This window comes from Globicephala melas, chromosome 20 (genome assembly GCF_963455315.2).
Source record: "Globicephala melas chromosome 20, mGloMel1.2, whole genome shotgun sequence".
NCBI classification, from domain to species: domain Eukaryota; kingdom Metazoa; phylum Chordata; class Mammalia; order Artiodactyla; family Delphinidae; genus Globicephala; species Globicephala melas.
Window position 1 is genome coordinate 44425006 of NC_083333.1, and position 27988 is coordinate 44452993.

General features: G+C 40.7%; 1 protein-coding gene across 2 annotated transcripts in view; it reads right to left on the minus strand.

Moving 5' to 3' along the window:
- ZNF652 (zinc finger protein 652) overlaps window positions 1–27988 on the minus strand; it is a 64993-nt gene that overhangs the window by 21998 nt on the left and 15007 nt on the right. Inside the window, exon 2 of one of the 2 annotated variants that reach the window (XM_030840031.2) lies at window positions 5352–5448. The exons of the other annotated variant lie outside the window; for it this stretch is intronic. The gene's annotated coding sequence lies outside the window, so the exon portion shown is untranslated. The remainder of the gene's footprint in view (window positions 1–5351; window positions 5449–27988) is intronic. 2 annotated transcript variants of the gene reach the window in all.

Sequence of the window (27988 nt, forward strand, 5' to 3'; positions counted from 1 at the left end):
CTAGTTGTGGCAAGTGGGGGCTACTCTTCGTTGCACTTCGCGGGCTTCTCATTGGGTGGCTTCTCTGTTGCAGAGCATGGGCTTTAGGCACATGGCCTTCAGTAGTTGTGGCATTTGGGCTCAGCAGTTTTGGCTCGCGGGCTCTAGAGCACAGGCTCCATCATTGTGGCACACGGGTTTAGTTGCTCCGCGGCATGTGGGATCTTCCCGAACCAGGGCTTGAACCTGTGTCCCCTGCACTGGCAGGTGGATTCCTAACCACTGTGCCACCAGGGAAGTCCTGTAATTCATTCCTAATCTCATAGCGTTGTGGTCAGAAAAGATGCTTGATATGATTTCAATTTTCTTAAATTTACTGTGGCTTGATTTGTGACCCAAGATGTGATCTATCCTGGAGAATGTTCCATGTGCACTTGAGAAGAAAGTGTAATCTGCCATTTTTGGATGGAATGTCCTATAAATAGCAATTAAATCTATCTGGTCAATTGTGTCATTTAAAGCTTCTGTGTCCTTATTTATTTTCATTTTGGATGATCTGTCCATTGGTGTAAGTGAGGTGTTAAAGTCCCCCACTTACTGTCGACTTCCTCTTTTATAGCTGTTAGCAGTTGCCTTATGTATTGAGGTGCTCCTATGTTGGGTGCATATATATTTATAATTGTTACATCTTCTTCTTGGATTGATCCCTTGACCATTATGTAGTGTCCTTCCTTGTCTCTTGTAACATCCTTTATTTTAAAGTCTATTTTATCTGATATGAGTATTGCTACTCCAGCTTTCGTTTGATTTCCATTTGCATGGAATATCTTTTTTTCATCCCCTCATTTTCAGTCTGTATGTGTCCCTAGGTCTGAAGTGGGTCTCCTGTAGATAGCATATAGATGGGTCTTGTTTTTGTATCCATTCAGCAAGCCTGTGTCTTTTGGTTGGAGCATTTAATCCATTCACGTTTAAGGTAATTATCAGTATGTATGTTCCTATGACCATTTTCTTAATTGTTTTGCATTTGTTTTTGTAGGTCCTTTTCTTCTCTTGTGTTTCCCACTTAGAGAAGTTCCTTTAGCATATGTTGTAGTGCTGGTTTGGTGGTGCTGAATTCTCTTAACTTTTGCGTGTCTGTAAAGCTTTTGATTTCTCCATTGAATCTGAATGAGATCCTTGCTGGGTAGAGTAATCTTGGTTGTAGGTTCTTCCCTTTCATCACTTTAAATATGCCATGCCACTTCCTTCTGGCTTGTAGAGTTTCTGCAGAGAAATCAGCTGCTAACCTTATGGGAGTTCCCTTGTATGTTATTTGTCATTTTTCCCTTGCTGCTTTCAATAATTTTTCTTTGTTTTTAATTTTTGCCAGTTTGATTACTATGTGTCTCGGCATGTTTCTCCCAGGGTTTATCCTGTATGGGACTCTCTACGCTTCCCACACTTGGGTGGCTATTTCCTTTCCCATGTTAGGGAAGTTTTCGACTATAATCTCTTCAAATATTTTCTCGGGTCCTTTCTCTCTCTATTCTCCTTCTGGGACCCCTTTAATGCGAATGTTGTTGCTTTTAATGTTGTCCCAGAGGTCTCTTAGGCTGTCTTCATTTCTTTTTATTCTTTTTTGTTTATTGTGTTCCACAGCAGTGAATTCCACCGTTCTGTCTTCCAGGTCACTTATCTGTTCTTCTGCCTCAGTTACTCCGCTATTGATTCCTTCTAGTGTATTTTTCATTTCAGTTATTGTATTGTTCATCTCTGTTTGTTTGTTCTTTAATTCTTCTAGGTCATTGTTAAACGTTTCTTGCATCTTCTCGTTCTTTGCCTCCATTCTTTTTCTGAGGTCCTGGAACATCTTCACTATCATTATTCTGAATTCTTTTTCTGGAAGGTTGCCTATCTCCACTTCATTTAGTTGTTTTTCTGGGGTTTTACCTTGTTCCTTCATCTGGTACATAGCCCTTTGCCTTTTCATCTTGTCTATCATTCTGTGAATGTGGTTTTTGTTCCTCAGGCTGCAGGATTGTAGTTCTTTTTGCTTCTGCTGCCTGCACTCTCCTCGATGAGGCTATCTAAGAGGCTTGTGCAGGTTTCCTGATGGGAGGGGCTGGTGGTGGGTAGAGCTGGCTGTTGCTCTGGTGGGCAGAGCTCAGTAAAACTTTAATCCGCTTGACTGCTGATGGGTGGGGCTGGGTTCCCTCCCTGTTGGTTGTTTGGCCTGAGGCAACCCAACACTGGAGCCTACCTGGGCTCTTTGGTGGGGCTAATGGTGGACTCGGGGAGGGCTCACGCCAAGGAGTACTTCCCAGAAGTTCTGCTGCCAGTGTCCTTGTCCCCACGGTGAGCCACAGCTACTCCCCGCCTCTGCAGGAGACCCTCCAACACTAGCAGGTAGGTCTGGTTCAGTCCCCCCTGGGGTCACTGCTCCTTCCCCTGGGTCCCAATGTGCACACTACTTTGTGTGTGCCCTCCAAGAGTGGAGTCTCTGTTTCTCCCAGTCCTGTCAAAGTCCTGCAATCAAATCCCACTAGCCTTCAAAGTCTGATTCTCTAGGAATTCCTCCTCCCATTGCTGGATCCCCTGGTTGGGAATTCTGACGTGGGGCTCAGAACCTTCACTCCAGTGGGTGGACGTCTGTGGTATAAGTGTTCTCCAGTCTGTGAGTCACCCACCCAGCAATTATGGGATTTGATTTAACTGTGATTGCACCCCTCCTACCGTCTCATTGTGGCTTCTCCTTTGTCTTTGGATGTGGGGTATCTTTTTTGGTGAGTTCCAGTGTCTTCCTGTCAATGTTTGTCCAGCAGCTGGTTGTGATTCCGGTGTTCTCGCAAGAGGGAGTGAGAGCACGTCCTTCTATTCCACCATCTCGGTTCCTAAACCCCTTCCCCTTGTATGTACTTTCATATTTCTAAACAATTTGATTATATTTCCTTTTTTTTTGGCCATGCCGCATGGTATGTGGGATCTTAGTTCTCCAACCAGGGACTGAACCTGGGCCCTCAGCAGTGAAAGCACCGAGTCTTAACCACTGGACCACCGTGGAAGTCCCTGTGATTGTATTTCTATTTCTTGACTTTTTTTTTTTCAATTTTAGATAGTACCACTTGTCTCCCACTATAGTTTTCTTACCTTATTGCTCCCAACTCTTCCTTCATCCTCCCCATATAGTTGTATCACTTTTTTGTTAAGTGATTTATTGCTTACACTATTATGACTATAATACGTAATTGACAACTATTTCTATCATTCCTCTGCTATTGTCTCTCTTCCATTTTCTCTCCTTATGGATTTATTCTTTTAAAAAAATTATTTAGGGAATTCCTTGGCAGTCCGATGGTTAGGACTCTGTGCTTTCACTGCCGAGGGCCTAGCTTCAATCTCTGGTCGGGAAACTAAGATCACACAAGCCGCGTGGTGTGGCCAAATCAATCAATTAATTAATTATAAAAAATTATTTTACTTTCATTTTAGTAGAATTTCAGAAAGAAACAGTGATAAGTGCCACCATGTTTTACTTGACATCTGAATAGATATATTTATACTTTTTTGTATTTATAAAAGAGGAAATTATGCCTCTGAGAGGTCAAATTATTTGTCTAAGATCACCTAACTATTAAATGACAGAAGCAATGTTTGACTTCAGGCCTGCCTGACTCCAAAGCTCATGGTCTATTTCTACTATGACAAATGACATTCCAAAATAATTAAAACTCAATTATTCCTGTAACCGCATACCTTTTTGCATCAGTTTTGTACCTTGCATTTTAAGTAGGAAAATCATAGTAGCTTTATTTTGGGCAATAGCCCAAACTTCTGACCCGTGGAAATAATGTAAACTACTACAAGTACCAGTAAATAAACTTAACCACATTAATTATCTCAAATTAAGCAAGGGAGGAGAGACAGTAAAATTCAATTAACCAGAAAAAGAGAGGAATAAAACAAAATCATGAAGACAAAGAAAAATAAATGAAAGGATATCCTCTGTGGTAGTGGTCAATTTGTTTTTCTGAAATACCCCTGACCCTAGCCCTTCTGGGCACATGACAGACCTGCACTTTCTGACCCTGCCCCCTCCCCTGTAGTTGGGTGGGGCTGTGTGACTATTTCCAGCCAGTACAGCTGAGTAGAAGTGATACATGGAAGAGCAATATGAGACCCTCCAGACCTCTCTTCCCTCTGAGACAGGGACAAGCGATCCTTAAGGTGATGACTGCTCTGACTGCTATCAACCTGGGACACCAAGTAACAAAATGACCCACAGGATATGCATAAGGCTGTGGATCTTTAAATTTTTTTGTTTTTTATTTAATTTGAAGGAGAGCATGTTTTCAAAGCCACTGAGATTTTTTTTTTTTTTAAATACATCTTTACTGGAGTATAATTGCTTCACAATGCTGTTAGGTGTTAGTTTCTGTTGTACAACAAAGTGAATCAGCCATATGCATACATATATCCCTGTATCTCCTCCCTCTTGAGCCTCCCTCCCACCCTCCTTATCCCACCCCTCTAGGTGGTCGAAAAGCACTGAGCTGATCTCCCTGGGCTATGCTGCTGCTTCCCACTACAAAGCCACTGAGATCTTGTGTTGTTTACTACTGCAGCATAACCTGGCCTCTCCTAGCTGATACAGGTGGAATCCAGAAGTGTGGTGCTGCCTCACCAAAAACCCTAAAATATATGGTGAAGGCTTAGGAGCTGGGTAGAAGGAGGCAAGGAAAAAGTTATCAGAGGCTAAAAGGAGAGCAGCTCATATTGCACGGTGTTGACGAGAGTTAATATGCCATAAAAACTTATAGCTCTAGTGGGAAAATGGACTATTAAAAGAGTGTGTTGGTTACTCTTGGCTGTATTTGACAAATTATTATTTGAAAAGGATGAATTCAGAAAAGAATCAGTCAGTTTCCAATCCTAAAAAAAGGAGTCCAGAAGGTCAGTGATTTGTAGGGTTAGAAGAAGCAGGTGCTTAACACACAACTGAGAAGGTCTCTGAGCTACAAATGCCGATCAGAATTCAGTCTTGAGGCAAGGATCAAGCGAAAGTTTTGGCCTTCACAACCACTGATAAAACCTCCCAACTGATTAAGGTAGCGCTGAATAAAATAGCTTTTCTAAAAAGAGACTAAAGAGAGGTTCTCTCACCAAAGCAGTCTCTTAGTCTGTTTTGCTACAAAGCATGTTTCTTTGATGTGAATTAGTTCAAATGCTATTAGTAAACAGGGAAATGATGTCAATATAACACAGAAGTCATGTTGGTTTATACGAAATTTTCCTGTTCGAAGTGATCAGGAGAAAGCTTTCCCAAATTAAAAAGAAAGCTTTAGCAATATATGAAAACACTAAGAAAAATGCTAAGCATCCCACTTCTGTACCTTCCTTTAATGCAAGTTGTGGCTGGTTCAGCTGCTTCATGAACCACTGCACTTTCCACTTTATATCTGGTGAAGTTGAGGGTATATGTTTTTCCTCCTGTGTTTAAAAAAGAAAGAAAGTTTTTGATTGCTGAAGCATACACCATACCATAGATCAAATTTTTACTGTAATGAAATTAGTCCTATTATACGTAAATGTCTTCAACACCCCAAAATCTCAGAGGAGGAAACAAGCACCCAGGGGACTGAGTCCGTAAAGCTCCAACCAACTGATGCCGAGTGCACACGCCGCTGGAGATTTAATATGCTACTGTTTTTATTTTAATTAATTTTGCTTTTATTAGTGCACTGGTTACAGTGTTCCACAGCTTTTGAGTGGTCTGCCCAATCCTGTTTTTCCCATAAGCCCTGTTTATTTTAGTGTGCAATTTTGCAGAATTCAGGAAAGCATATACGGCATTATGGCAGAAATACCTGTATTCAAAATTAAGTCAAGGAAGAAGTATGAGACCAACAAGGCAGAGTTATGCAGCAAATCTATGAAGTATGGCTAGAAAAGACTGGTGGACGTGGCTAGGGCACATGGAGCTGACTGGAAACAAATAAGTAAAAATCCAACTAAGTTTTTGAGAGTTATACTGCCAAAACGACCACCAGCCTGGGCTTGAGAGCCTATGACTATTCAAGCCTTCTTAAAATGATCTTTGGGGTCCCAGGCATCTACGGCAGGAAGTGGACTAAGAAAGCTGTTCGTCCCCTTAAAGGGGTATATTCCTCATTGTCCATTTGGGATACAGCCAAGGAACATAATAGGAAAAAGAGGAGGAGGAGGTCCAATAAGATGGAGCTACGGGAGCAAAGAAAGAACAGACAAGTGAGCTAAGGAGCCAAGTCTGGGTCTCTTCGAGAACATTCCCCATCCCTGGAGGGGTCCTCTCAATGACTGCTCAGAGGAACTGCAGAATTTGCTGCAGTCCACTGACTGCTATATGTCTCCTGTTCTTCCCCCTTTCAAATGGGAGTGTTTCTTTTTATCATCCTGTCGCTAGTCACCACTGTATATTGTATGTGACGGCAGCCAGTCATTTGCCAATTTCTTTCACAAATCTATGGATCAGAAAGAGCAACATCTGGGCCTGATGTAGAGACTATTATGTGCATCATCTCCTCACGAACAGACCACCAGTCATCACATCCTTGCATCACTCAGAAATCCTGGACTTCAAGCTTGATGCCATGATTTGATAGGACCTTGGGGTTCCCTAGTTGGGGAGGAAGTGAGTGTATTTTGCCTGTGAGAGAGGGTAGATCGACTATCTGGTGTCCAAAAGAACAGTGCTGTTTATTATATATTTTCAGCTGTCTCCCTGGTACCGGCAGTGTTGTGCTTCCTGGCCCTGCCTAGTTACATGGGACTACATGACTAGATCTGGCCATCATGTTGCGAAATAAGCAACGTGAGTCACTTCTGAGCTAGTGAGAGACCCTCCAGACTTCGTTTCCCTCTTAGCACGGTGACCAATAGTGTACAAGAAGGTGGTGGTTCCATCAGCCTGGATCACTGAGTGACACGGGCAGAGCTCCCCTGCTCATCTATCATGGCCATGTAGTGAGAAACAAATCCTTCACTGTTTAAGCCACCTAGACTGGGAGGTGGTTTGTTGCTGCAGCATAACCTAGCTAATGCAGTTCTTTATGAATATGTATACGTATTACATATATCAATGGTCTCAGTCTTAAGCTAGACAGCAGAGACAGAATTGCTAGGTGAAAAGTTTAAAAATCAGACAGATGAAGGGATCAATTCACATGGGAATTCTCTACTTAACAAGTTTGAAAATAAGACTTTTCCTTATTTAAAAAATGACAATTAAAGTGCTGTATTCTATTTTTTTGGGGGGGAGGGGCGCGCCGCCCTGCGTGGCTTGTGGGATCTTAGTTTTCCGACCAGGGACTGAACCCGGGCCCCGGCAGTAAGAGCGCTGAGTCCTAACCACTGGACCACTTGGAAATCTGCCCTTTTTTGCTTTATATGATTTTAAATGATGTACACATATATAGGATTACCATATGAACCTGCAGTGGAAGAGCTGAGTCTTAAGCACTGGACCACCAGGGAAGTCCCCCCATATGAACCTGAAAGTGACATCTCACCACTATTAAAATCAGGAAGGCTCATAGAAACACCAATAAATCACACTGTCACAACAGAAGACACAATCTAACTGTTCACTTTGAGACACATATGGGCATTCTGCCCACATTTTACTTTCTTCATTTGGTTTTGGCACCTTTTCCCTTGTCTGAGTTTTGGTAATAATCTTTCTTTAGTCTCTTTCCAGAAAACTTAAAATATCTCCTAAGGGCACAACAGAGTAACCTTTACAATACCAAAACCGCATTAGGGAAATTAGAACCTTCCATGTTCCATTATCCAACTCTTCATGCGTATCCTCAGTTCTAACTTACTTATTACAAATCATCTTAGTTTTTTAGAAGACTCTCTAAGTGAATGTATTGAGCTCTAAGAACCTGAAGGTAGACAGAAGAGGCAAATAAGAAATAACCCTCAGTGATATTTAAAGCTGTTTAAATGCATCTCTCTATGGTATTAAAACAACACAAGTTCATCTGTTCTTAAAGATAATTGTCTGAAGTGTCATAAAATAAATTCCAAAACGAAGTGGGTCATTCCTTAGTGTCTTGCTACAATTAGTGTACACAACTTGGGAGAAAACGTGGTGTGTATGTCAGGGGTTCACCAGCTGAGAAGCAGTCAGTCCTAGTACTGTAAAAGCTGGACCAGCTACTGGGAAGAAAATACAGTTTTTTAAAAAAAGTTAGAACATATGACAGCATATATACAGATAGTAAAGTACAGCTTCCAGAATGTGCTTTTTTTCAATGCCATTTTTTCCCCACGTGGACCACAAAATAAGTTTACGCAGTCTTCAAGAGTGTTTATTAGTTTTAAAAGGAAAACAATTTTGTTCCCTGAGAAGTTTTAATAGTTACTTTCAAAAAATTTAGTTTTTTTCTATTAAAATATGTACCTATGCATCCTCCTTGTATGTTAAAAAGACACTACTTTGGACGAGTCTTTGCAAGTTGAAAAGGCGGCCTGGTAAGGTATATCAGTCTGATACCTCTGCTTATTCCACTCCTTCAGAGCCATGGCCCCTGACCTCTTTCCAAAGCTCAAACCACCCATGTACTGCCAGACCCTGGTCCTGCTGAATGGAGAGGTTTCTAAAGCATACAACTACCTATGAGGATCAGGCCAGAACTAAAACCACCAAGAAATGGAAAGAATCAAGGAGGGAAAGATAAATGCCTATCAGCAAAGTTCTTTCAGAAAGAAAAAAAGATCCACTAGGAAGAACGGACAGGATGACACTTGGGTCTGTGACAGCAATGCACTGGTCTGATACTTTAGTCAAAGCTTTCCTGCTTTTGCTGAAGGCTACTCACTTTTTTCTCATTAGGAAACTATGTCAGTGATACATTTGTCAAATAACAACTAATCTCAAAGTCTTTGGATGGTCAGGTAATTATTTAACAACTACTGTGTGCTTACTATGAGTAAAAAAAAAAACCAAAAACTAGAAATCTGAAAGTTTGGAAGAGGCACTGCATGCAGGTGGGAAAATCAGTAGAAGTTTTGTGAAGGATAGTACATTTCAGGAAAACTTCAAGGGCAGGCAGGTTTTAGACTGGCAGAAATGAAGGCAGAAAAGGTCACTTCTAGTAAAGTGAAATTCGAATGGGGTAATAGTGAGGTATATTCTTAAACAAGAGACCGTGTAAGCTGTTTAGTTTTGCTAGCATATAGGGCTTGAGGAAGGGACAGGTGGCAAGATAGGTGAGTTATTTATTTTATTTTTAAAATAAATTTATTTATTTATTTTTGGCTGTGTTGGGGATCTTCATTGCTGCGCACGGGCTTTCTCTAGTTGCGGCAAGCGGGGTCTACTCTTTGTTGTGGTGCGCGGGCTTCTCATTGTGGTGGTCTCTCCTATCGCGAAGCATAGGCTCTAGGCGCGCGGGCTTCAGTAGATGCAGCACGCGAGCTCAGTAGCTGTGGCTCACGGGCTCTAGAGCGCAGGCTCAGCAGTCGTGGCGCACGGGCTTAGTTGCTCCGTGGCATGTGGGATCTTCCCAGACCAGGGCTCGAACCTGTGTCCCCTGCATTGGCAGGTGGACTCCCAACCACTGAGCCACCAGGGAAGTCCCAATAGGTGAGTTATTGCCATATCGTGGCCAACCTTGAAGGCTGGACTGAAGAGTTTGTAGTTAATATGGATGACAAGATAGAGCATCAAAGGTTTTTAAGGAAGGAACTAATATAATTAGAGTTGTGTTTTAGGGGTCAAATTACATGACGGCAAACAATTGTAGACCTATATGTAAGTATATCTTTGAAACATATATATGATAAAACAGATATACAATTAAGCAAAATGGAATAAACTTAAAATAAGTAAAGAAATTGAAGTAGAAAAGAAGTAGGAAAATAATACCAGGAATTAGGATAAAAACAAAATAAAAGCACAAACGATTTTACACTAAATCCTATATTAGTACTGACTAAAATAAAATTTAAAATATCCAAATTGTAATTCTAAAAAGTTCTCTACAAGAATGCATTCCTTATGAAATAATTAATTTCCCCACCTAGTAATTAAACTGAGTTTAAGACTCATGTCCACACTAAAACCTTAATTTTGTTTTTTTGATAATACAGTAGGTTCTACTTTCAGTAGGCCTAAAATAAATGAAATCTCACCATGTCCTGTCTTTTCCTTAAAAACAATCTGTAAGAGCAGCCACTATGGAAAACAATATGGAGATTCCTCAAATAATTAAAAATAGAACTACCATTCGATCCAGCAATTCCACTCCTGGGTATATATCCAAAGAAAACTCCTATGTTCAACGTAGCATTATTTACAATAGCCAAGAAATGTAAGCAACCTAAGTGTCCATCAACAGTTGAATGGAGGGACTTCCCTGGCGGTCCACTGGTTAAGACTCTGCGCTTCCATGGCAGGGGGGCACAGGTCCAATCCCTTCTCAGGCAACTAAGATCCCGCATGCCATGCGGTGCGGCCAAAAAGAAAAAGATGAATAGATAAAGAAGATACAGTGTGTATGCATACATATATATTTACACACACACACACACACACACACACACACACACACACACACGAATATTACTCAGCCGTGAAAAAGAATGAGATCTTGCCATTTGCGACAATATGGAGGGATCTAGAGGGTATTATGCTAAGTAAAATAAGTCAGATACTGTATGATTTCACTTATATGTGGAATCTAAAAAACAAAACAAGTAAGCAAACAACAAACCAGAAACAGAGCCACAGATACAGAGAACAAACAGGTGGTTACCAGAGGGGTGGGGAGCCGGAGGGGGGGGAGGGGGAGGAGAGAAATAAGTGAGGGAAACGAAGATCTTGTTATTTTATATTAAAAAAGCCATATTATTATGGTAAAGAATGTGTGACCATACAGGCTTAATGATGGGATCGATAATTAGGGTTCATTTTTTTTTTGGCTGTGTTGGGTCTTTGTTGTTGCGCGCGGTCTTTTCCTAGATGCGGGAGCGGGGACTACTCTTCTTTGTGGTGCGCGGGCTTCTCATTGTGGTGGCTTCTCTTGTTGCGGAGCATGGGCTCTAGGCGCGGCAGCTTCAGTAGCTGTGGCACGCAGGTCCTAAAGTGCAGGCTTCAGTAGTTGTGGCGCACGGGCTTAGCGGCTCTGAGGCATGCGGGATCTTCCCAGACTAGGGATCGAACCCACGTCCCCTGCATTGGTAGGCGGATCCTTAACCACTGCACCAACAGCAAAGTCCCGGGGTTCATTTTTAACCTAAATTTGGTACTGTCAACCCTTAAATTTTACCAACCTATGCCTCCGTCTGCCAACCTGAAAAGCGGGAGCCAAGAAAACAAACTGCAAAACTGAAAAACTTGGTAAATTCTACCCTCTGATCTACGAAACACATACGGTAGTGGTGACAGTTATATGCATTTATATGATACTTTAAATTACATAAAGCACATTTATCATACATTTGTTAAACATTTATTAAATGCTTACTTTCTAAAGGTGCTCACAAAATCGACCTGGGATGCACTAGAAAAGCTACCAACACCAACATGTAAAAGTCAACTTTACAATAAACAAAACCTCAAATGACATATATCATTGGACCATATTTTAGATAAACATCATAAAGTGTTCTCAGATGCCTATATTTTATACAGTTGAAAAATATAACTAGTTTTAATGCAATCTCATCTAACAAAATTTAACGTCAAATAATTATTTTTAAGCAGTCCATTTAATCCGTTATCTGTAAGAAATGAAACTGAGAAATGCCTGTCACCTCCAACTTTGGACAAACCTTTTGTAAAAATAAAATTTCACTGCAGTTTTTCACATATGCATTTATTTATTATAAATTTATTTATTTTTGGCTGTGTTGGGTCTTCGTTGCTGTGCGCGGGCTTCCTCTAGTTGTGGAGAGCGGGTGCTACTCTTCTTCACGGTGCGCGGGCATCTCATTGCGGTGGCTTCTCTTGTTGCGGAGCAGGGGCTCTAGGTGCGTGGGATTCAGTAGTTGTGGCACACGGGCTTAGTAGCTCCGTGGCATGTGGGATCTTCCCAGACCAGGGATCAAACCCGTGTCCCCTGCATTGGCGGGGGATTCTTAACCACTGCGCCATCAGGGAAGCCCCACATATGCATTTAAATGGGACTGTCGTTGCGTTTCCTCAGTAGTATGCAAGTGAAGCTAGTAGAAGAGTACAAAGGAGAGGTACTTTTCCTAAGCACTATCGAATTACCTTCAAGCATCAACAGTCTCCACATTTCCTTACAAGATAATAAAAACTAATGTGCATTACTCATCACACAGTGGCTTAAGCAACCTTAACTTTCACCAATAACCCCTAGGGCCAAAGACGAAACCTAATACTAAGTAGGTTACACTGCAGGACCTGGATGATTACAACATATTTTTACAACATCTTTCCATTATTCAATTCAATTCACAAAAGTCATCTACAGACAGGAGAATGTAATTTAAACAAAGGAGTTATTTTTAAAAGAAGAGTAGAGTTTTGTATTACTTAGAAAGTCTCAGTCTAGCTTTAACCAAAGGTTGTTTTATGGAACGCAATTATCACATTTAATGCACTAGTCCATTTTCAAAATGGCTATCAATGTGAGTACCTTGATCATTAGTAGTTGATATCCTGCCTATTAGCTTTATTAAGAAAAATCAGAGACTTAAAAGGCCTTGTGAATCTTACTTTTCTTAAACTCCTTAAAAGTAACACTTTAAGTTAGAACTGAGACCTGTTTAGCAGGTTCAGATGTTCACATTGTGGCTACCTATAATGTAAGCCATTGTGAGAGGCCTATGTATACATCAAGTTGACTAGATCATTGTGAATTTGAATTAAAAACTCATTTAGAAAATGAAAAGAACTGAGAAATGCCCTCATTACACTCATATGTTATATTTTACAATGTGTGAACACCACCAGGAGATGTTGGAATTTAATTTATATATTTGACCTACCGAAAGACAAAGGATTGTTACCATTTTCTCATTAACAAAAAATTTTTGACACTTCAAAAATTAACATTTGGAAAAAAGTTTAACTGAACTAGTCTTAAACCAGGTATAAACAACTAATCTAAAACAAATTATTTGAAACCCTATGGGAAGGTTTAACCCAAACCATGACATACCCAAAACATGTCCAACGGAAAAAGATGAATTGCTAACATACAACTTGCCTTTTCCTTCCTAAGTCTGTATTTTCCTCTCCTTGGCTGTAATTCTTAAACTTTTAAGAATCTTTGGAAAACCACAAATCCTCTCTCCCCACAAAAATGAACACACAAACATTTACATGCAATTTCAAGGAGTCTGCCCATTTTGAGAAACCCATCCATGGATCCCCCTAAGGATCTCCAAACCCCCGTCTAAGAACTCCTGTCGCACAGCAGCTTTTACTTTTCTGTATTTGTAATATACACCTAGATTAGGCTTGTAAGTTAAAATTTCCTCTACCTCCTTTGCTCTTCTTTCCTACATCTTTTTCTCTGAATCTCTCCAGCATATCTATGGTCATAAAAGAATTAACAGTTGAATGAAAGAACTGTGTTGAGTAACATCATTAAATGTGGAATAAAAGATCTTAGTATAAACCCCAATATGCTAATTAACCAGATGTATAACCTCAGACAAGCCAATTAATCTCACTTGATCTCAGTGTGTTCCCCCGTAAAAGAAGAATAATAGTACCCACACCTATTTAATCTGATAACACAGGCAAAGTTCCCAGTACATAGGGGGCTTTCAGTGTTGGCTCCTTTCTCCTTCCTACTTGAGAGGATCATTCCTAAAGAAGTTATAGATTATGGATAGCAGAGCAGAGATTTATGTAATTTTAGAGTTTGTTGCATGCATTTTCCCACAGTGAACATGATGCAGGAGATGAAAGAAAAGAAAAGATGGGGAACGGAAAGTTTATAAACTGAAGTAGGCCATAAGCAACCAAAGAAAGAATATAAACTGAACTTTATCAAAATAGAAACCTTTGGGGTGTCAAAGGTCACTATCAGAAAAGTAAAGAGATAACCCAGAGAATGGGAAAAAATATTTGCAAATCATAGGTCTGATAAGGGTCTAGTATCCACAATATATAAAGAACTCTTACAACTCAACAATAAAAAGATAACCCAATTTTTAAATGGGCAAAACACTTGAATAAACATTTCTCCAAAGAAGATATACAAATGGTCAATTTGTACAGGGAAAGATGTTTAATATCTTTAGTCATTAAAAAAATGCAAATCAAAACCACAATAAGATACCACTTCATACCTCCTACGGTGGCTATGATAAAAAACTGGAAAGAAGCAAGGGTTGGCTAGGATGTGGAGAAATTGGAAGCTTCATACATTACTGATGGGAATATAAACTGGTACAGTCACTTTTGAAAACAGTTTGACAGTTCCTCAAAATGTCAAACATAGAGTTACCACATGACCTGTCATTCCACTCCTAGGTATGTACTCAAGAGAACTGAAAATATACGTTCATACAAAAACTTGTATGTAAATGTTCATAGCAGCATTGTTCATAATAGCCCCAAAGTGGAAACAATCCAATTATACACCAACTGATGATGAATGCATACATAAAACCTATATCCACACAATGGAATACTATCAGTCATAAAAAGGAATGAAGTACTGAGACGTTGTACAGCGTGGATGAATCCTGAAAACATTATGCTAAGCAAAGAAGCCAGACACAAGAGACAACACATTGTATGATTGCATTTACATGAAATGGTCAGAATAAGCAAATCCATGAAGACAGAAAGTAAATTAGTGACTGAGAGGAGCTGGGGTTAGGGAGGAGCAGCGAGTGACTGCTATAATGGATTCCAGGTTTCCTTTTGGGGTACTGAAAATATTTTGGAAATAGATATTCGTGATGGTTGCACAGCTTTCTGAATACACTAAAAAACACTGACTTGTACACTTTAAAATGGTGAATTATATGGTATATAAATTATATCTCAATATAAATAAATAAATGAAATGAGATGAAATAGGCTATCTGGACACTAGTAGTCCAAAGATGGTCTGAAATAAAAGATCATCTGAAAATTAGGTATTTTATATAAAAATGACATTATTGATTTACTGGATAGGTCATAAGTGATGAACTGGGCTCTAACAGCAGTGATGCAATGAGATTGAGTGGAAAATTCAAAACCACCCACAGTGCTGAGCGTCACAGAATTTGGACTGGCTCTATTTGGGGCTTTTCCATACTGCTCTGGGCAGGTGACTTTACTTTTCGAACCCTCAGTTTTCTCAGCTACACACTTAAGGGATTCCCTCCCACCCGTGACACTTACTGTTTGTCCTGATTGTTTCTTTCCATTTTCTTGCCTAGCTCATCTGGTCACCTACTGCCACACAGTATTCCCAACCTTTTCAACATTAAGGGCTTTAATGTTGAGCCCTTTAATTAAGGGCTCGCCACTCTTCATACGCCCCTCCCATGTTCCCATGGAGCACTGTTTTTTTTGTTTTTGTTTTTTTGCGGTACACCGGCCTCTCACTGTTGTGGCCTCTCCCGTTGCGGAGCACAGGCTCCGGACGCGCAGACTCAGCGGCCATGGCTCACGGGCCCAGCCGCTCCGCGGCATGTGGGATCTTCCCGGACCGGGGCACGAACCCGTGTCCCCTGCATCGGCAGGCGGACTCTCAACCACTGCGCCACCAGGGAAGCCCTGGAGCACTGTTTTTAAAAGTTATGTCTCAGAGGGACTTCCCTAGTGGTCCAGTGGTTAACACTCCATACTTACAACGCAGGGGGTGCGGGTTTGATCCCTGGTCCGGGAACTAGGATCCCACATGCTGCGTGGCACAGCCAAAAAAAAAAAAAAAAAAGTTGCGTCTAAGAAATTGCATTTAGGTCATACTTTTTTATTTTTTGCTGACCAAATATAAAAAAGTAGCCTAACTTTTTGGTTAGACTCTCCAGCTTTTACCATAATTTCTATCTGACTTTCTGAATACTAAAATTAGTTTATTAATCTCAGGATTGGGGATGCCTGAGCTAAGGGAATATGCTATCTACAATCTTGAAATAAGTATGACACTAAATGGGACTGGCCCATAGCCTTAACCATGGTATAGGTAACTTTTTCCAAAAACAACACTAGGTCTACCACACTTTCTCAGAGTAGAGAGAGGTATGACCCCGTATAACACCATTCCTTGATGATTCTATTCCATCCTCTGCCTTGATCAGAAGGCGTTTAAGGCAACATGCCAAATGGGATGTAGAAGCAACCTATGAAGCCTCAGATAACGTGCCATATCCACTGCTTCCTTACTGTTAATAGTCCTTTCTTTTTGAAACATAAGTTGTAGGCTGAGTAAAACAAAGCCAGGTAGCAATGCCACAACTGTGTCAAAATTAAAGGCAAAAGTGCCCAATCACTCTGTAGGTGGTGTAGAGCACAACTCTACCCAACAGAGGTGTTCTATGCTGGATGGTGGCAAACGGAGCCAATGGATCCTCCCTCCCTTTTGGGAAGTACAGCTGAACATAGAGAAGAGGTTGATACTGGGGTCTGGGTTGTAACCCTAACCACGCTGAGTTATGGTTAATGAATCCTCACGAGATATCCAGTGTGTCACAGTCTTGGAAGTGATAGGACTCTTTACTAAAATTGCTACTTCTCAAACATAGGGTCTATTTGTGAATGCCCAGATCTCCTTTTTTCCTCTAAAGAGAGATACAGCTTTTAACTTTTGTTTTTCTGATTATAAAGGCAAAGTTTATAGGTCAAACGGGTTTATGCACTGTGTTTTCTGTCCAATTACCACACTCCACTCTTCATTCACAAGCCTTATCTATCATCTACACGCAAAGTACCAAGAGTCTAATATAAGAAGATATTTATTTATTTATTCCTTCAAATAATTATTGTATTGACCCCAACCTTCACAAGCTTAACTTTGTTTGGGGAGCAAGAACTATACACAAAAAATAAGTCACAACTGGGTCTTCCCTGGTGGCTCAGTGGTTAAGAATCCACCTGCCAATGCAGGGGACAGGGGTTTGAGCCCTGGTCTGGGAATATCCCACATGCCACGGAGCAACTAAGCCTGTGCACCACAACTACTGAGCCTGCGCTCTAGAGCCCACGCACCACAGCTACCATAGCCCGTGCGCCTACAGCCTGTGCTCCGCAACTAGGGAAGCTACCGCAATGAGAAGCACGCGCACCGCAACGAAGAGTAGCCCCTGCTCACTGCGACTAGAGAAAGCCTGCGCGCAGCAACGAAGACCCAATGCAGCCAAAAAAAAAAAAAATTATAAATAAATTTATTAAAAAAGTCACAACTGCCAAATAAAACAAACGGTATTTTTAAAAAAGGTGCCACATAACTATTTAAAAGGGCAAGAAAGATGTAGAATGGACAGGCTATGGAAAGCCTTGTGAAGAGCATGAGATCTGAGCTAGGTCCTGAATGATGGAGGGATCTGAAGAAGCAGACAGGAAATGAGAAGACAGGATGAGGAGAGTAAGGCTGTTACCATGAAGAAGCACAGTATACTTAGGCCCAGTCAAAGGGACTTTACCAGGGGTTAGCTGGTGATAAGGTTATAAACGTAGTCAATGTAGGGACAGAAAATGGAAGGGTTTGACTGTAGAGCTGAGAGATGTGGGCATCACGAACAGTGGCAGAGAGAGTCAAAAAAAAAAAAGGGGGGGAAATCAACAGAGCTTTCTCATTAGATGTGAAGGATAAAGAAAGATATCAAAGATGATTTAGACAACTTGAATTTCCATACCCATATCTAACAGGAAAATACAGGTGGGAGAGCACATCTTTTTTATTACTGTTAAGACAGTCAGCCTCAATCCAGAGATCTAGTTCTATCTTTTGCAGAGTGACTAGACAAGTTTTTTGCTAAATATTCCTAACATTCCTTTGCAATGACAACCACTACCAAAAAAATTAAGTCCAAACCTCCTTCAAGATTAGACCCCACGCGCCACAACTATTGAAGCCTGCGTGCCCTAGAGCTCGTGCTCCACAAGAAGAGAAGCCACAATGAGAAGCAACGAAGAGTAGCACCGCAACGAAGAGTAGCCCCCACTCGCCACAACCAGAGAAAGCCTGCGTGCAGCAACGAAGACCCAACGCAGCCAAAAAAAGATTAGACCCCTCACTTTACCTTTCTAAGCTCATTTCCCTCCACATCCCTCCACAAACTCTATTAAGGTCTGTCTACTCAATGTTCCCTGAGCATGCCATACGACTTCTCATGCCAGTCACTTGTGTATCCTGCCCCATCAGCCAAGAATGCCCTTATTTCTCTCCCTATCAACTGAATCTCACTAATCTCTCAATATTCAGTTCAAACACCACTAACTCTTTCTAAAAATCCCCAGCCCCTATCACTCCTCCTGTGTGTATTTCTACTCTACTACTCCTGGCTTTATTATACTTATTTCATCCCGTATTGTATAAAATTTGTTTATATGACCACATTCCCATTGCCAGCGATTGATTTAGAGGCGGGTCCATGATTAAGTTTTGGACAGAGAGATTTAAGGGAAATCATGGAAGGCTTCTGAGAAAGATTTCCAAACTCTTAAAAAAGCATAAGAAAGCACTAACCACCACCCTCTGCTGGATGTCATCTTGTCTGGATATGATGCCTGGAACTGTGGTACCCAACTTGCATCCATGATGAGAACTGGCTAAAGGACAAAGCAGACAAGTCCAAGATGGCAGAGCAGAAAGGCGGAAAGAATGTGCGTCCTTGATGATGTCACTGAACCACAGATTTAAGCCAGTCCTAGACTGAGGCATCTTGTTACTTGTTATGATCAATTTTCCTTATTTTCAAATTATTTTGAATTGGATTTTCTATCATTTGAAGCCCAAGGCATCCTAATTTATAGAGTCATGTTTGAGATGCAAATTAGACATCTATGCAGAGACATCAAGTAGTCAATTGGATAGAAGATCAGGGGAGAAGTCAGGACTGGACCCATATATTTGGGAGACAGCAGCATACAGAAAGAATTTACATTTCAGGGCTGGGAAGACAGGACAGATAGAGACAAGAAAGCTTTAGGGCACCCTATGGGCAGAGGAGAAAAAGCCAACAAGGAAGAGAGAAGAAATTAACACTGAGGTAAAATGAAAACACTAAACTGCAAAGCGCAGAAGCCAAGAGATTCAGCTTCAAGAAAGAAGAGCTGTTCAGCTGCATCAAATGCTGCTAAAACACTGAGTAAGAGAAAAATGACCACTGAATGTAGTGGCTGGATAATTCCTTAACATAAAGGCCACCTTGTCCTTCCACAGCCTCCTTCCCCCTGGAGAAACAGCCGTCTTGAGTTAATTAGTATAATGGTTAAGGGCTCAGACTTGGGCTGAGTTGTGGAGCTACCACTCCTAGCTGTGGGGCCTACCCTGTGAGGAGGAGGGAATGGCAGCTGAGGAATGGCAGCCGGAACTGGACTCCAAATAGACAAAAAGTTTGCATTCGGTTTTTAAAGATGGGAGAGACTTAAGCGTGTTTAAATGCTGATGGGAAGGAACACCTTTTACCACAAGGAACCCACTACAAGAAAACATTTTGGAATTTATTAGAGTAGGTTAGTTTATTAAGCTTTAAAAAATTATATACAGGGCTTCCCTGGCAGCGCGGTGGTTGAGAGTCCGCCTGCCGATGCAGGGGACACGGGTTCGTGCCCCGGTCCGGGAAGATCCCACATGCCACAGAGCCGCTGGGCCCGTGAGCCATGGCCGCTGAGCCTGCGCGTCCGGAGCCCGTGCTCTGCAGCGGGAGAGGCCACAACAGTGAGAGGCCCGCGTACAGAAAAAAAAAAAAAAATACAGATGAAAAAGTATAATAAAGGCACAAGCTTAATCTCTACCTCATTTCAGAACCTATCAACCAAAAGAAAAAAGATTATCTATCACAATAAGTAGTAATAGTAAATAGTCAATAAAAAGTGCCTAATCTTCTCTTGGTTATACTAAAGATGATTCCAATATTAAAACACTAAGTACTAAATCATAAAAGCTCAGATATTTTAAAAGCTAAGGAAATCTATAACATAGCTACCTAAAACTGTTTGGAATACCCTCCTAACACACTTTGTCTTTTATATATATATATATATTTATACAGCAGGTTCTTATTAGTCATCAGTTTTATACACATCAGTGTATACATGTCAATCTCGGTCTCCCAATTCATCACATCACCCTCCCCACCACCACTTTCCCCCATTGGTGTCCATACGTTTGTCCTCTGCATCTGTGTCTCAATTTCTGCCCTGCAAACCAGTTCACCTCTACCATTTTTCTAGATTCCACATATATGCGTTAATATATGATATTTTTCTCTTTCTGACTTACTTCACTCTGTATGAGTCTCTAGATCCATCCACGTCTCTACAAATGACCCAACTTCATTCCTTTTTATGGCTGAGTAATATCCCATTGTATATATGTACCACATCTTCTTTATCCATTTGTCTGTCGATGGGCATTTAGGTTGCTTCCACGACCTGGATGTTGTAAATAGTGCTGCAATGAACACTGGGGTGCATGTGTCTTTTTGAATTATGGTTTTCTCTGGGTATATGCCCAGTAGTGGGATTCCTGGATCATATGTTAATTCTATTTTTAGTTTTTTAAGGAACCTCCATACTGCTCTCCATAGTGGCTGTATCAATTTACATTCCCACCAACAGTGCAAGAGGAAAGGTTCCCTTTTCTCCACACCCTCTCCAGCATTTGTTGTTTGTAGATTTTCTGATGATGCCCATTCTAACTGGTGTGAGGTGATACGTCATTGTATCAGTCTTTAATACATTCTCAAATCTGAAGTATTTTTTCCCTTTGGTCTTATTGAAGAAATACGCTGTCCGGAGATAAGACTTCTATAAGCTTGTGTACACAGCCACATAAGAAAATATTAAAACATTTTAATGTTCACTTCAGGAAATTCTAAAATTTAAAACCACTCCAAACTAAAATATGACCACTTCAAAGAAAAGGGGATAATTTCAAAGTTAAGACAAAAACAGCTTTTGATACAAACCACTGCATGTTGCAGAAGCAGTAACCTAGTTTCACTTTGAGTGTAGTGTTTGTTGCCCTCAAGGGATCTGCAACTTTCGAGCAAGATTTTTTCATTAAATGCCATATAACAGGTAAAGCAGAGGAGGAAAAAAAGTCAGTACATCTTCATGCTACAACACATCTCAACTGTTCAGTTTAAGGGAAGAAAAGCACAGTACTTACGAACACGTACATATACAAACACGCACACATACACACGTATCACATTGATAAGCTTCTGTTAGCTACTGGTGAGATAAAACTAAAATGTTAACTCAAGGCTAACCTATAGAACATGTGGCAACTTAACAATCTGCTTGTGAGGCGCGAAGATCCCCAGCATCACACAAAATTCCGCTTGACTATTTGCTCCCTGGGTCAATAATTGGTCAGTAATAACCTGAGCAGAGAAAGCTGGTGGAAGATGTTCAAATAGACAAAAGTTTTTCCACATAGAATTCTTAGTTACTTTTTCCCAAAACATGGTTCTCTATATTGAGCTGTGAATACTATGCATATTTCAGAAAGACAAAAATCCCAAACACCGCATTTCTGAGTGAACAACCTGTTCCAAGACACTATCTCCCTATAAGCCCCAGAGAAGTTACTTGGAGGGTATAAAATAAATTAATTAGTAACAATACACACTTTAGACATTTATATTTTAACTGCACTGGAATGTCTAAAAAATGAGCCTATGAACAACAAAGGCACTGAGCCCAAGAGGAAGTGAACAGACTCCTGGCTTGCAGACAAATGAGTGGGTGGAGGAAATATTTATGTGGGGAGGATGATTTTTACACGATGCTTTTCTTAATCTAAAGAAAACCACAGCTCTTCGCAATATAGGTGCTATAAATAGATGTAATCAGTCAAAAACCTGAATAAATACTTGTTTGCCTACTTGTTTTGTTTTTAAATAACTTTTGTCACAACCCAAATCCAATGGGTGACCAAGCAGGTTGCCCAGTTAAAGGCCTGGGGACACAGGACCAAGACGAATTCCCCTGCACCTGTTTATGCTGAAGAAAATATTTTAATTAGTAATGTGGGTTTTTCTTGTGATATCTTTAAATATACTTCCCTCACCAAAATCAAAGAGTTTTCACACTGGTTCACATCAATGTAAAATTTCTACCAACTACTTTTGGCAACACCTTTAAGAAATGTGGCTAGAGCAATCAGAGTTTTGATCACAGAACCATTGTTCTAGTAACTGCTCCCTCCTTCCCCAGCTCCTCCCCCCCAAAACCCCACATCTATCTATGATCACAAAGTCCCTGTCAAGTAAGTATTAGTCTCTTTCATAAATAGAGGAAATTAAGGCCTGCTGACTAAAAGGTGAGAGGGGCTCTGAGAGAGTAAGAACTAGTTGAGTATATAACTGCTATGCTCTTTTCTCCCTTAAAATAAAACCCAATCGGAGGACAGATGACTTTTTTTGGAAGTGGAGGTGAGGGTTGCTGGTAAAGAGGTAATGTAATCTAGGTTTTCTAATATTTTTACAATGGACATGTATTCCTTTTTTTTTTTTTTAAATAAATTTACTTATTTATTTATTTATTTTTGGCTGCGTTGAGTCTTCGTTGCTGTGCACAGGCTTTCTCTAGTTGCGGGAAGAGGAGGCTATTCTTTTGTTGTGGTGCGCGGGCTTCTCATTGTGGTGGCTGCTCTTGTTGTGGAGCATGGGCTCTAGGGGGGCGGGGTTCAGTAGTTGTGGTGCACGGGGTAGTTCACTGCTCCATGGCATGTGGGATCTTGCCGGACCAGGGCTCGAACCCGTGTCCCCTGAATTGGCAGGCTGATTCTTACCCACTGTGCCACCAGGGAAGTCCCTATTATTTCTATAATAAACCAAACAACTGATCCTAAACTTAAAAACTAAATGAATTCATCAAACCAATTCAGATTCAACATAAAAGATCATTTAGATGCGAGTGTTGATGAAAGTGCAAACGTAAGTTAACTAAACATAAAAAGCACTTACATCTACACCAAGCCTCAAAATACCAGCAGACTTTCAGTAACACTCAACAAACATTTATTGAGTACCTACCATGTATGAGGTGCCACAGACATAACTACGGACATGATACATGTGACCCCGGTTTCAGAAGCTTACAATATCGCCAATTAGACAGGGTGGCCCTATATCCTATTTTAATGAGCAAAGTCCTGGTTTATACCTGTTTCTCCCAGAAAAGAGGGGACATATGACCAAGACTCCCTTCTCTCCCAGGGAAGCCCAGATTAATCGTTAATAATGCCCCTCTCACATATCTCTCCCAGTCTGGAGAATAAATGGTTACCCATTTATGCAAAAAACAAATATACTACTGTTCCTATATGGCAATAGGTTTGTAAAATGTGTATCATTTCCAGATTTTATCTCTTTAAATTCATTTTATTCATTTTTATTACACATTAGATTTTCTTAAATTATACAAAGTAACTTATTTTAGACCTTCGTCTCATTCTGATATATACCTGTCATACAATAAAATCAAAGATTTGCTTTAATCAAATAAGAGAAAATCAAAATCTGATTTTACCACATCAAAATGTATACAGAGGGACTTCCCTGGTGGCGCAGTGGTTAAGAATCTGCCTGCCAATGCAGGGGACACAGGTTCGAGCCCTGGTCCGTGAAGATCCCAAATGCCGTGGAGCAGCTAAGCCCGTGAGCCACAACTACTGAGCCTGTGCTCTAGAGCCCACGAGCCACAGCTACTGAAGCCTGTGCACCTAGAGCCCGTGCTCTGCAACAAGAGAAGCCACCGCAATGAGAAGCCCGCGCACAGCAACAAAGACCCAGTACAGCCAAAAATAAATAAATTTATTTTAAAAACATGTATACAGAGTAAATAAATCAAATGAATAAAAAAGAAACTTTAAAGACTATAAGCCCCTTGAGAAGAGATAGTTCTTTTAAAAATACTACTTCAACATTCTAGCCTGTGTCTAGATCAGTACTGAGAACATAATGAGGTCCAGATTGAGGCCTGTGCTCTAGAGCCTGTGATTCACAACTACTGAGCCCATGTACCACAACTACCGAAGCCTGTGCGCCTAGAGCCCGTGCTCCACAACAAGAGAAACCGCTGCAATGAGAAGCCCGCGCACTGCAACGAAGAGTAGCCCCCAATCGCCACAACTAGAGAAAGCCTGTATTGTAGCAACGAAGACCCAACTCAGGCAAAAATAAATAAATAAAAATAAATCTATAAAAAAAAATTAAAAAAAAAAGACTCAGGAGGGACTTCTCTGTGGCGCAGTGGTTAAGAATCCGCCTGCCAATGCAGGGGACACGGGATTGAGCCCTGGTCCGGGAAGATCCCACATGCCCCAGAGCAACTAAGCCTGTGCGCCACAACTACTGAGCCTGTGCTCTAGAGCCTGCGAGCCACAATTACTGAGCCCACGTGCCACAACTACTGAAGCCCGCATGCCCAGAGCCTATGCTCCGCAACAAGAGAAGCCACCACAATAAGCCCGCGCACTGCAATGAAGAGTAGTCCCCACTCACCGCAACTAGACAAAGCCTGCACAGAGCAACGAAGACCCAACGCGGCCAAAAATAATTAATAAATAAATAAATAAATAAATTTATATATTAAAAAAAAGACTCAGGAGCCAGCCTGATAAGCTCCTAATGGACAAAAACAGGACAACTGAGTATCAACAAGGATGAATAACAGTAATGCACTGCAACACTTCAAATATGCTTAAATCCATTGGTCACCTTTAGAGGATGCTAAGAGAACCAACTCATTCTTCTGAAAACTGGTAAGTGAAGGGCAAGAATCAAGCATTTAGTCTGCCATTCCTATGAGATCTGTACCTCAAGGAAACTAAATATTTGTTGAGGGGAAAGTTTTTTGTTTTTTGTTTTTTTTTTTTGCGGTACGCGGGCCTCTCACTGTTGTGGCCTCTCCCGTTGCGGAGCACAGGCTCTGGACGCGCAGGCTCAGCGGCCATGGCTCACGGGCCCAGGCGCTCCGCCGCATGTGGGATCTTCCCGGACCGGGGCACGAACCCGTGTCCCCTGCATCGGCAGGCGGACTCTCAACCACTGCGCCACCAGGGAAGCCCGAGGGGAAATTTCTTTTTATAGAAGCATTCCAGCTAATAATTGAAGAAGAAGTTATAGTGTTTGGTATTATTTTGCAACCCATGATGAATTAATAGATATAGGCAAAGATCATCAGTGGCTGGTAACAGTACCGAAGAAGCAGCAACCAGCACTGTGCGTCTCCTGGTAGAATTACACACCACCAGCTATTAGTCTTGCCCCGCACCCACAAGAAAAATTGAACCTTAATCTGATCAAGCCTGTAGATCTAAAAGCCAATTTACAGGAAGGCACCGAGGAACATGTTAACCGATATCACGCGGGTACAAGCAGCACAATCCAGACTATGGGAGACTATACAACAAATGATAGGGATTCTTCAACAAAAATTCCAAGGAAAAAGAGAAAGAAAGGAAGGAGAACTTATAAAGAGACTTAACAGACATATTAGCCAATCACTTCTTTTGAACTTAATTCAACATTCTAGCCTGTGTCTAAATGTTGAAAACACTAACTGAAAAAACAATTATGAGTCATTTGGGAAGTACAGACACTGACTGAACACTTAATGATGGTCAGGAAGTCTTTTAGTATAATCATAGTATTAAGTTGTCTTTTTTTTTTTTTCACACACACACACTGTATTTTATTTTTACAGGAGATAAACTGACACCAAGCATTGTAAATGGATGACCACAACAAAAGCAACAATGATTGCAATTACCAAACACGAAACACTCTCATACTACGTCATAATATTGCCATTCAGTCCAGTAATCCTCCACCGTAACAGCTCCTTTACTTTGCAGTGAAAATTGATGTGTATATTTTTTGCCTCTGAGTCGTTGTGGGATTTTTTTTTTATTCAAACAGAAAGTCACAAAAATTATAATCATCCTCATCAGTTCACTCAGTCCCACGTAATTAATTTTTTTTCATTTTGATCTTTTGTTAGCACTTTTATGAAATCATCAGTTTTCCATTAGAGTTCTGAAAATGCTTATTCATTCAGTTCAGCAGTATAGTCAGTTACCAGAAACCTGTACTTGTCAGAGCCTTTTCCATGAATTCCTTGAAGATGAAACCCTTTTATAGGAACATTTTTGCAAAAGCATCAGAGTACACCCAGAACTGTCTGTAAATGACAAAAGACTTAAAAAAACACTGAACACTTAATGACGGTCAGGAAGTCTTTTAGTATAATCATGGTATTGTCTTTTTTTTTTTTTTTTTTTTTGCGGTACACGGGCCTCTCACTATCGTGGCCTCTCCCGTTACGGAGCACAGGCTCCGGAAGGGCAGGCTCAGCGGCCACGGCTCACGGGCCTAGCCGCTCCGCGGCATGTGGGATTTTCCCGGACCGGGGCATGAACCCATTCCCCTGCATCGGCAGGCGGACTCTCAACCACTGCGCCACCAGGGAAGCCCTGTCATTTTTTTAAAAAAGAATTTTTGTATATAAAAATAATATGATATGACATTTAGAATTGCTTCAAAGTAATTGGAGGGAGGGAATTATAGTGAGGGTGGATATATATGAAACAAGATTAGCCATGTACAATAATTGTTGAAGCTGGGATATGGGTATATTTCGGCTCATTATATTTTCCCTGTTTTTATATTTGAGAATTTCTATAATATAAAAAGGGTTTTGAAAGACCAAAAATAATATCATAATTTAGAAACATACAGGACACTGTTAACCTGACAACAATGGAGAAAATATATTTTATGACAAGTACAATTAACTCTAAATTAATCTTTTGACTAAGGAATTACAGAAGTAAAATATAGTGTGAAAATCCCTCTGTATTATGACTACATTTAATATTCTTTTATACAACTTAAATTTTATATCTCTAAAAACTATAATGTAAGCAGTATGGTATTTTTTTTTTTTTGCGGGAGAAAAAATATTTATTATTAAATAGAAATAAACCCAGCTATACATTATGGTAAGTGTAGAGTACTTTGTGTGTACTTTTTTTTTTAAATTTAATTTTATTTACTTTTTTAAACAACAGGTTCTTGTTAGTTATCCATTTTATACATAGTAGTGTATATATGTCAATCCCAATTGCCCAATTCATCCCACCACCACCCTCACTCCACACCAGTTTCCCCCCTTGGTGTCCATACGTTTGTTCTCTACATCTGTGTCTCAATTTCTGCCCTGCAAACCGGTTCATCTGTACCATTGTTCCAGGTTCCACATATATGCATTAATATACGATATTTGTTTTTCTCTTTCTGACTACTTCACTCTGTATGACAGTCCCTAGATCCATCTACGCCTCTACAAATGACTCAATTTTGTTCCTTTTTATGGCTGAGTAATATTGCATTGTATATATGTACCACATCTTCTTTATCTATTCGTCTGTCAATGGGCATTTAGGTTGCTTCCATGTCCTGGCTATTGTAAATAGTGCTGCAATGAACACTGGGGTACATGTGTCTTTTTTTTTTTTTTTTTTTTTTTTTTGCGGTACGCAGGGCTCTCACTGTTGTGGCCTCTCCCGTTGCGGAGCACAGGCTCCGGATGCGCAGGCTCAGCAGCCATGGCTCATGGGCGCAGCTGCCCCGCGGCATGTGGGATCTTCCCGGACTGGGGCACGAATCTGTGTCCCCTGCATCGGCAGGCAGCCTCTCAACCACTGCGCCACCAGGGAAGCCCCATGTGTCTTTTTGAATTATGGTTTTCTCTGGGTATATGCCCAGTAGTGGGATGGCTGGGTCATATGGTAATTCTATTTTTAGTTTTTTAAGGAACCCCCATACTGTTCTCCATAATGGCTGTATCAATTTACATTCCCACCAACAGTGCAAGAGGAAAGGT